Below are 11,595 nucleotides of genomic sequence, written 5' to 3' on the forward strand. Positions count from 1 at the left end.
CTCATCCACTCTGCTGGGCTTAGAATTGTCTGGTTGAGTAAAAAAAACAAACAAAAAAAAACACATCAAAAACAACAAAGCATAAACTATAATGAGTCTCCCAAGGATTCCTGCTGCCTGATTCCTTCCCTTTTTAATAAAATATTCAAACTAGGCATTTTGTGCATAAACTGTTGTGAAGTGAACTATGATATGATTAAGCTAACACAGGCATTGGGAACGCTCTGCCAGAGGGGTTGGCAGCAGCCTTTGTGAGCTCCGCTGTAATTCAGATCGAAGCTCTGGTCCAAAGGTGGGGTGCAGCCGAAACTGTTTTACACAGCTAATTAAAAAAAAAAAGTAAGAAACCCGTACTAGCCTTAGGATTACATTTGAATGAAGGTACCAAATAACACAATGAGCTGATGACTGTGTTAGCATTAAATTGTGTTAGCATTAAATTGAAATGTAACCAAACTTTAACAATGTTTACCATATATTAGTGCCGAATCCCCACATTACATTCTGCATTGAACGTTATTGGTTAGATACAATACGTGCCTCTAGTATTAGGCAATAAATCAAGTTACCTTCCCTGGAGAGAACACTCAGATTGATACCCTAATGGTCCACGAAGATCTTGGAGATATTGGAGGCTTCTCTGTTGCCTCTATGCCTGGTATTTATACTCCAGTAGGCTCAGAACATACGTGACTACCGTTTATTTCTGCTATCTTACCAATGAATTATTCAGCTGTTACTCCATGCAAGTGCAACCAACCACTAACTACTCTCTTTTACAAGATTGCTGTGGTTAATTGTTTAGCATATTTCCTTCTTTCCCATACATTCTGCACCTGCTTTATCATTTTAACTTGAGTTACCTTAGCAACTCTACTTATGTTAAAGTCACCTCCAGCAAACTGGTTTCAATACATTTTCTGTCATATGAATACCACAACATTCTCACTCTACAATTTTTGTTGTGTTCATAAACTTTTTCCCCCTCCCAGTATCATGTAGCTGTATTGATGTCCTGTCTTGAGTGCTACACTTTTAAGTTCTCTTCATGGCTGGTACTGCATCTGCATTAATCATCACACTCTCGTCATCACAAAGCTGGTTTCTTTGTTATTCTACGGCCAACACCCTGTGTTATTCAGCTGCTGTCGGGCAGTGTGGTTGTCTGTGTTTGTCATTTTGTTCTTTTGTTTTCTTTCAAATGCCCGTGAGGAAAACACCAATTCGACAGATAAAGTCGGGCCTTTCTGTGAAGAATGAATTGTGTAAGAAATTCGTTTCCAGTTGAAACCGTTTTAGCAAAGTGTACCAGGGCACCATATCCTGGGTACCTTCAGCTTAAGCTGCGTTTGGTGAATGTAAACAAGGTTTCTGACAGAGTGCATAGAAGACTATGCTAAGGAAGAATCTAGTTCATTGGATACACTTATTTAAAATTCAAGTAATTGAACATGACTTTGGGACGTTCTGGAAATTGATAAGAGGCATACAGTACATCCTGATCAAGACCTAATATTGTCCCAATACTTGTTATGAGGGGATACAGGTCCGTCTGGGACTGTTTCTCCTCATCTTGCTCCACCTGCATGGCTGGTAGTTCGCTGACATCCGCTCTCCAGTTGTTGGCTGTAAAGAGGCAGCTTGATCGTGGGATTGGAGGATGCCCACTGACCTTCACTCCTCCTAACCTGTGTGGGGAATTGGTAAAATAATTGGAGAGAATTCAATAAATGGTCTATTATTTGTGTCTGTATACTGTAAGTGATATTTTTATCTCATAATTCAAAATACAAAGCCAAAAGGATGGAATATACAACTATACATGGAATGCAAGTACTCCTATAACTGTACATGCATTTCCAAGCTTGTAAGGTCTGTGCTTAGCTGTGTAAATGTATTTGTGAGCAAGTCTGAGCAAGCCATATAGTGCCAGAGTATGAGACAGAACATGAAAACGAGAGAGACAGAGGGTATGTGTTTTAGTAAGAATTGTTTCTTAGTTAATATCAGAAGGATTTATTTATTTTCGAAGAAATGGTTCATTCTACATTTTGTAAGTAGGGGTGGGGAGAGTTCAGGGAAAATATATTTAGAAAACACAAAAGTTTGAGTTAAAGAGTTTTCTTTTTATTATTAATTCTCAGAATAGATTAGATTTTTGGGGAGAAATCATTGATTTATTTTTTTCATCAGATGTATGTAGAAATGATTGAACTCCCAGCTGGGCTCATTATCCCAATACCCTCGACATACACAGAGAGCTTAAGGTCTTAAAGTAACGATTCCACCATGATTTGTATTAAAGGCAACGATCTCCAGAGCTAGAAAATCAAATTACTGAAATCTGAAGGAAAAAAGGAAGATATATCACAAAAATATAATTGTTTCTGACTCTCTAAATCACAGCAAAGATAAAGGCCTTGGGTGAAAAAAAAATGATCTTCTTTAGTCCTCAAGGAAATGCATCTAGATAGCTGCCTCCAGCCTTTACGGCAAGTGAAAAACCTGCAAACCAACAGACAGGGTACTGGTGAGTCTGCAGGTCCCAGGTTCAAACTGATGTTTGCTATATACACTTTCGCTTTGACTGGAGCCAAATCTTCTTTTTCATGTTTTAATAGATAAAGAGCTTTGAAGAAAATTATTGATCCCAACTGAAAGATGCAAAGATTCCCAGCGTATGCGATATTGTGAGTGCGCCCGAACTGATCAATAGTTATTTTCGAGAGTCAGAGAAAGAGGTGGATGGATTCCCAGGGCAAAAAGTCCAAGGAAAATGAAAGAGGAAAAAAGGAGAGCAGAAGGAGAAACCGAAATGGAAGAGGGTTTCAGGTGATACTGGGTGGTAATCTAAAACTTTACTTGACGCTATTGGTTTTACAAAACTAGATAGTAATATAATTGAAGGTCTCTTAAGCACCTTTGTGTGTTATTTCTCTTCATAGAACATTTACAGTGAAACCTATCTAATCCAGCCTCTGCAAACCAGCATTCTGTATAATTCGGCATGATTCTTGGGACCCAACCAAATCCCTATTGAAACCAATTGGTGTGATCCCCAGTACAATCCGGAGCCTGCCTGTTGTGGAATCTGATCTCTTCAATCCGGCACAGGGCATGTGAGTTTTCTTTTCAAAGTTTAATACTAGTATAAAAAACAAAACAGCAACTAAAATGTCTAAACATTCACACAATGAGCTATCTCTTGAATGAAAATGCACACGTATCGCTAAAAAGCTGAACGTTTATCAAAAGCAATACAAAAAGAAGCGCCTGAATTCTGCATGCAGGTACAGTGCAAACAATCAAACGTTTTTCTATGGAAATGTTTTAAAGAGGCTCCTGCTAATAACAGGTAGATATTTTGTTGAGGCATTTTTGTGTTTAAAGTTTGCTGATACATTTTTTTTACTATTATACTGTGTATGTAGAGTCCTTTTTTTTTAAGCGTTTAAATAATTTTGTCATTTGACCTTTTATTTTTGATGCAGTATTAGATTTTTGACTGTACCTCTATAATCCAGTACTCTGTCTATTCCGGCCGGCACAATTTTTGTGTCCCAAGCAATGCCGGATTGTACAGGTTTTATTGTATTATACATCTGGAGCATTTTACAGCATCAACCACTTATTTCAAGGGTAATCCCACACTAACCATGGATATGTAGTTGAAGCAATCCATGCTCCAATAAAATCCATCTGTGGCTTTCCCCAGAAGGGGGACAAGAGTGTCTTGTCATTCCAAAATATTGTCTCCAGGGTCTGTCTCTGGTGTGAATGAGTGAATGGATCATATTTAAAAATATGATATATATTTTTTTTTAAATGGGAAGCTTTGAGTCATCCAGCATTATGTCTGATGTGAATGTGCCAACAGTAAGAATAACATTAGAATGACGTGTCAACAGATGATCAAGCTACAGTGCCAAGAGCTGGGCCATATAGCGGGCAACAAAAATAAATATCCTTCAGGGACTATAGCTTTCCGGACTATATGAATATCTAAAAGGTATTGTCTAACCATACAGGTTATGCAAATATGGGTGCCACCCCAAAATACCCCAGCAAGGATGATAACAAAAATGAAACAGCTACACCCCCCCCGCCCCCCTCATCAACACAAGGTTATACTCTAGACCAACAGTGCAAGGAGTTAGGAGATCCACAAAATAGGAGGAATGACACAGTGTGAGGCACCAGGGAGAGGAAAGTGTCAGAGACCGTGATAAACCCTTTAACCGAAGGGAGCATTTCGGCTCTATTTTGGGGGACGTGAGGCTGCAGTTTGGAGGATCAGCAGGCACTGGGTCCAGGGTGGATTATAACTTTATCCATAACTAATGAGGGGAAAGCAACAACTAAAGCCTCAAATCAATAGACTAAGGCTAATAAGGCCAAGAGTTTATAAGCTTAGTAAGGGATCAGGAGATGGAAAGTAGCCCTTTCAGGAGGAAAGGCTCTGGCTAGGATGGATTATTAGGTATGGGAAAAGAGACATTAGCTTTGGGATTTGGAGAGCTTGAAACTGAGCCTTTATCACTCTCTCTCGGGTCAAACCAACCGTACCTGGGCTGTCATCCACCATCTCAACTCCTCAGGAGTATATCAACGTAAGATGCTTTTTATTATATTTAAAAAAAAAAATCATTTGTAAAAGGTGAGGCTACATACGTATCAAAGTGAACAATATTTAGCACATTATCCACTTCCCTAGCTTGTAGGGACTTATGATATAGGCTGTTGAGCTTTGCAGAGGTGTCCCTGCTGCTAGCCTGACCTGGTGTTGTTGTTCACAAAATAATCATTTATAATAACTATGTTTCTATTACTAAATGTATTGTGGGTATTAATATGCTGCACCTTCAGTTTCACAGAGCCATATCACTTCTAAATATTGCATTATAGATACTGATAGGCTGCTGTAGAGCACACTACACACTTCTGTACATATATCCCCAATGACTTTACCTGACCATGTTGTCCACATCTCCTTAACCCCCAACACATAAATACAAAGTAGTTATTTCTAAAATGTGTTTTATACGATATAACGATTATATTTACTGCTGTCATCTCCTGAAAGTATTCAGTGTTCCATGATCTATTATTTTGTTCATTCAGAAGATATGCCATTTTAGTACCAAAGACACTATAAAAGGACAAGCGCTCTCATGGGCATTGAACAGATTCAGATATTTATATTTAATGTAGTGAATAGCCCTGCATTTCAAGGTAACATTTACTTAATTAATTAATAGCCTTAAGCCCATTGCGGCTGATCCTGTAGCTACTGTATTTAACAAGGCAGCCAGCTACCTGCAGATCAGAGGCTCACTCACACATGATAAAGAGTGTAATATGAAAATTTTATATTAAACACACTACCTTATCCAGTTCATTATCTGAATACATAAAGGCTGTAAATTAAACATGATCCCGGACACTGCCACTGAAAGGCAGACAGTTGCACGCTGTCTTTTCAATGGTAATGCAATAGTGGTACTACAATGGCAATTCTACATTAAGGGGCAAGGGTAGCACAAGGGCAGCTACAATGGTATGAGCCATTGGAAGAATGGTACTGTAACATATTGGTAACCTTTCCATATTTGCACCAATCTGCTAAACATCAGGACCACTGTGCAATATCAAAGAAACAATTCCTTTAGGATACCCATATAATAATAATAATAATAATAATAATAATAATACACATTGTAAAATAACAATTACATTCTTCATTGTATTAGCATGAAGAAGCACTATCAAAGCTGTCAACCGATCACAAAATTAGCAATGGCAACACAAAGGATTTGGAACAGATATAGCACAGTGGTCCTGATACAGCGAGGTATGGTACCATGGTACTGCAATGGATTAACAATGTGCATTGACATTGGTTCCATTACATTGCCACTATTGTGCCAATATTGCATTGCCACAGAAGGACTGGTATACATAACCCCATCGATAACTCCCTCTATGCTTGTACAGTCATTGTGATGCGGGAGCTAAGGCTGGGCAAATATCATCTTAATATGGTAAATAGCTCCATCTCAGATAGCGGGTCAAATTCTTTCCGATCATGTACAGATAATAGGTATCATTAATATTCATAGTTTCAGGTACAGTGGAGGTTAAAATGTCCTTACTTTTCAAATCTCATTATTAATGCATGATGCCAATAAGTATATTCAAAGTGCCTGAGTGACTAAAGGTTGATGAATCTTATACCTTTGGCTGACATTTAAGCACATTACCATTTCAAGACTTTTTTTTCAATGGGGGGTGGGGGGGGGGAATAGAGAATAAATTGATGGCTGTAAGTTAATTACGGCTCTTCTGTTTTACTTGAGTGTCAGGAAATAAAGTAAGAACATCATGAGACAATGTTATACAAAGCAGCCATGTTACACGTCACACCATCAGCAGTCTAGAAACCCCAGGGACTGTGTTTGGTAGAAGCAATGATTTATCAGAGTTTGAAGTGGGACTTGATTAAATAGTGGGTGCCCATTACATTTACTGACTACTGTTGGAGTTAAAAACAGAAACTATGCCATGTCTTATCTTCACAGTGTGTTTACCTGTAAGGTACCTTGAGAATTTGTGTCAGCTATTTCATTTGGTAATGTTGCCTTTTCAAGTTGAGCATATTGAAAACTTGTACTCTCCCGAATCATCAATTATGATTAGCATTGTCTGTGGCTCTTCACTGTTCATCACATGGAATAGATCTGGCATGAATATAGCACAGTGGTCCTCACATTGGGGATCAGTAGTACTGGTTAGGTTCATACCATTGTGATACTGTTAGTATGTCTTAATATAATCTCCACTGTGGTATCATATTACCAATGGCTCACAGCATTGCAGCTTCTCGTGCTGTTTCTCCCCTTTTGTATTCTAATACTAACGCTATTTATCTATTATGTGAACCCCCCCCCCCCCCCATCACCAGGTCATGCATATTTTAATAATGGGTGTCATTTACCAAAACCCTCACCAAATGCCACCAAAAAAAAAACCCCAAAAAACTCATAACTGATGAAAACCAGTAATAAGTCAAAATGCTTGCCTACATGACTTAGCTTCTCCATCTTTCAGCTCAGAAACTGCAATGTGAGTTTCAAGTGTTGTGGCCTGCAGGCATGCTGAAGTATCATAGCTTGGGGAGAGAGGCTCGGTCACTCGCTCACTCTGTATTGGGTTCCTCCCGTGGCTTGCAGGGGTGATAATTAGGCTCTGACAGCCGCTACACATCTGCTTGGCTTTATTTGGCAGAGGGAAGAGGGGATTAGGAAATCAATAGAAGGAACACTGAGAGTAAACCTGCCCAAACCCAATACCGAATCCTAAAGAGGGGGAAAGAGACTGCCGAGAAAATCCCCAAGCTTGCTGACACGACTGGGTTAGGATGGGGGAAGGGGAAAGGGTAATCATTACCTTGCATGAAATGCACTACATCTAGCACTGCCTAGCCACTATGTTCTATACCAGACGCTGTTTTTTTGTCTTTTGCTGTCCTTAAGAAACTGTAACCAAGCAGTGAAATGTATTGGCTAATGCCTCACTAAAGATAAGACCTTGGTCTCCGTAAACAATATCCTATATAAGTTGGCATAACCTAATTGTCAAAGACCTCCTGTTGTAGTTGACATCTAGGACAAAATACTCCTCATGTTTGGGCTACATTATGTTAAACGTGTATTGGATTATTTTTTTTATATAAATGAACAAAAAAAAGTTGGCAAATCACTTTGGCACACGTTCAATGCTGCACTTCCTGTCATGAAGCAGCACAGTCGACAATGAAAATACAGGTGTGCAAGTTGCTTCCTGGGAGTTTGAGTTTTGTAAATTGCAAAACAATTCATAAGGTTTAGTTTTCTATAATATTTTTTAAAATACTTATATATAGAAAAAACATTAAAAATGCCTGCCATTTTATTTATTTTTTTACCCAAACTCCCAGAAGCTCAGCTTCCCCATAATGTCTGCATCTTTTATACAGTAAAATGTGTGATGTAAGAAATCATGGTAATACATATTAATGTAGATAAGATTTACTGGAATTATTTAGGTAGCTCTCTGTACTTGAATTACCCGTTTAAAGAGACTAAACATTTGGGACTCTTCAAGACAGTTTATTTCAGGTCATTTGTCACTCACTTGTATGGAAAAAGAATATCCATTCTGGGGTTCACTGGCTAATCAGGTGATTGCTCAGGCCATGTGGCTGCAAATATAGCTTTTACAGTGCATGGGGTCGGAGGTAATGCAAGCAAGGTAAAGCAAAATAAAGCTTAATAATTGTGTAAAACAATGTATGGATGGGAAACTACAAAATTAGCGGGGTTCTGAAAAATATAGCGTTATACGTCCCGATGTGTTGCTACATCTGTTTAAATAACACACCTGTAATTTCTCTTTTCATTGTTAACATTCTGACAACTTTTTACACTTACAACTTTAAAGTCTGTTTCAAAGCTATTTTCAAAATGGCTGCTCTAGTGCACTGGGGTTTGAGATCTGTCCTCTAAATCACTGCAGGAAGAGCGATTTAAAAATAAAAACAACATAAGAAGTGCTCTGGCTTTTATGTTCCATTCCACATCATAGATCGTTATTGTTGTATTACCAGTTTTATAATGTGGGCAATAATCCTTACACTATCAGTGCACTAGAGCTGCCATTTTAAAAAGAGATTTGAAACAGACTTTAAAGTTATAAGTGTAAAAAGTTGTCAGGATGTTAACAATGAAAAGAGAAATTACAGCTACATCATTTGAACAGTTGTAGCAACACGCAGGGACGTGTAACGTTATATTTTTCTGAACTCTTTAATAACTTTAATATCACCTATGCCATACAAGCTCATGTATTATTTAAAAGTGAGATCTATGGTCTCAGTTGACAATTGTCATGGAAATAGAAACAACCATGTTTACGTAGGACTAGCCTGTGAATCTCTTGTGTCATTTAATCAGATGCTATTAATGTCTAAAAAAAACCTAACCCAAAGCCAAGCTCTGGAGGCATCAACTAACACAGGCACTGCAGCTGTTTGGAAGCAAACAGACATGACAAACTATGCTTTGTCGTCAGTTGAATTGTCACTAAATCGCACTGTCTTTAGATTGAACTGTTAACTGGCCCAAGGCGTTGAACAAGTGAACAAGGCTGCGAGACCCCAATGGCAATGTCAGGTGTACTGTACAACACTGGGGCTGGCAACTACTCCTGAGGCACAGGGCTGTCAACTTTCATGTGTTCAGCATTGCCAGTCAGTAGACACTGCAGGAGAGTGGCAGCTCTGCAATGTGCTCTTGGTATTGAACAACATTACAATTTCAGTTATGGTGGAACTTGCTGTGGAACTTGAAAGTGTCTTTCATCCACTCCGGATTTAAAAGTACAGTAAGTTCTGTAACATTAAACCAACTGGATTGATGTCAATCTACATTTTCAGAATCTACATTTTCAGAATATTTATTTCTGATCTGTTTAATATCTTATCATGTGCTTTTTGTATTATCCTCAAATTCTAGGGCTGTTTCTGCTTAGATCATTATTAGCTATTGCCTTGGCATCCCTACGAGGTGATGGATAGCCAGAAAAGGGCACTACGAATAGGGCAGGGTGTGAATAAAGAAACAGCCATAGTTATATTCATAACTACCCTTTTAGAGAAACAGCAATAAGAACAATCTAAATCCTACTAAATCTGCTCTGAACTGACCACAATTATTACAGCAGTTGTACAACATATAATAAAGCTTACCAGAGTCTGTAGGCCTTAGATTGATTACCGAGTGAATGGCATCTGTTGAAGCGGGCCGCTTGTCCCCCAGCGGTGCCAACGTTTGAAAGAGATAAATGTTACTTAACCAATGTGCAGCAGATTTAGCATACGTATCATTGCTGGGATGATCACTTTAGTAACTTATTTCAACAAGGCAGTTAATAAAAACTGAACTGAATGTAGGACAGGACTCCTGAAAGGGAGAGTGGAACTCCGGGATCAATTTCTACTGTGAGAGCCAAAAGACAAAACTCAAGCACCATTAAACCATATCCAAATCAAAACCTTGATCCTCAAGATGCTAATTATACATTCCTTGCATCACTCTTCTCATGAGTATTCTTTCCTTTTTGCTCCCCAGAATTTTGTATGAAATTTTAGATCAGATATGAAAGTCAGCTCCAGTAGGAATCATCTGGAGGATCTCTCAGATATGAAACATTTCAGCATGGATTTCTTTCTTTCCATCAAAGCTCAACTTTGTTTTTTTTCAAAAGGATTGGAGCCACGTAGATGCCTCATGTGCTTTTGAAAACTCCCAGTGCCCCTTGCAACCCGCAAGCCTTCAGGACTGCAAAAGGTTTGTCACTGAATTAAAGAGTCAAACTGACAGGCAAACTATTTAAAATAACCAACACCGATGAAAATTTTATAAAACTGATTTTTTAAATGATGAACTCTTGCTCCTCTGTTCCCTAATGGGTCTCCCCTTTGCCTCTGATGTAATACAAAATTGTGAAAACACAGCTCTTAGCACAAATAATGCATAAACAGCTGTTTGCCAAAGTAAGTTAACCTTTAAAAATGGTTCGGAGCTCTCTCTCTCTCCCAATTCGCTGTTAATTCATCAATTTCTTATAACAGGAACAGTTTTTTCCCAATTTAAAGACCAATTAAACATTATCTTCCCTTGTATGTCAGACCACACCTCCAACCCTCCACTCAGACAGCTTCCATTTCAAAATGTTTCCAGAATCCTGGGGCTTGGGGCCTGAATCCTCACTCAGAAGGGCCTTGGTGTTCATTTCCAAAGATGATAGTCTTTAATATTTATCTTTATTAAGTTTTAAGTAATTTTAAATAATTTATTTTAAATAAATACAAATCAAAAGAAGACGCTCATAAATCAAAAGCACATACTTTAACTAGAGAGCAAACACAAATTAAAGTTTAAACCAGTAAAAGCAGTCCCTGAGGGATCAGCCATCTATAAATACCTACACTGTTGAAATGTTGAGAAGCTTGAACTAAAAACACAATCATTCTAAATATGAATCTAGAACTATAATGAGCTACAGAAAGCTGGATCAGAAACCACAAGCAGGCATATCATTGAAATGAGAGGTAAAACTCACATTGTGAGAAAAGTTAAGTAAAGGTTTTTGTGCTTATAATGCGACTGTAGATAACCGGAAGCGTTTTTTAACTTAGTGTTTAAAGGTATTCACATATTCAAACAGCAGTATTGTTTTGTTTCAGTCATCACATCCTGGTAACTTTTTTAAATCAGGTATAAGATGCCATCTGTACTTAATACAGTGTGAACTCTAAGTACATCAGGTACACCAGAGTTTAAACTGCCACAGGTTAGTTTTATTTAAATAGCTTTTGTTACCCTCAATTTGGTCTCAGTCTTTTTGTTTCAACACAATTATGTATTTATTATAGTTTTATTATCATTCCTAAGAATAAAGGTCATACCCTCAGTGCTTTAAAAGTCTATTTTAGGTGTATTTCCAGCACTCTGGAAGATACAGCATTCAGTGTTTTGATTATTCGGAATACTGACT

Source organism: Acipenser ruthenus, chromosome 16 (genome assembly GCF_902713425.1).
Source record: "Acipenser ruthenus chromosome 16, fAciRut3.2 maternal haplotype, whole genome shotgun sequence".
Taxonomy (NCBI): Eukaryota; Metazoa; Chordata; class Actinopteri; order Acipenseriformes; family Acipenseridae; genus Acipenser; species Acipenser ruthenus.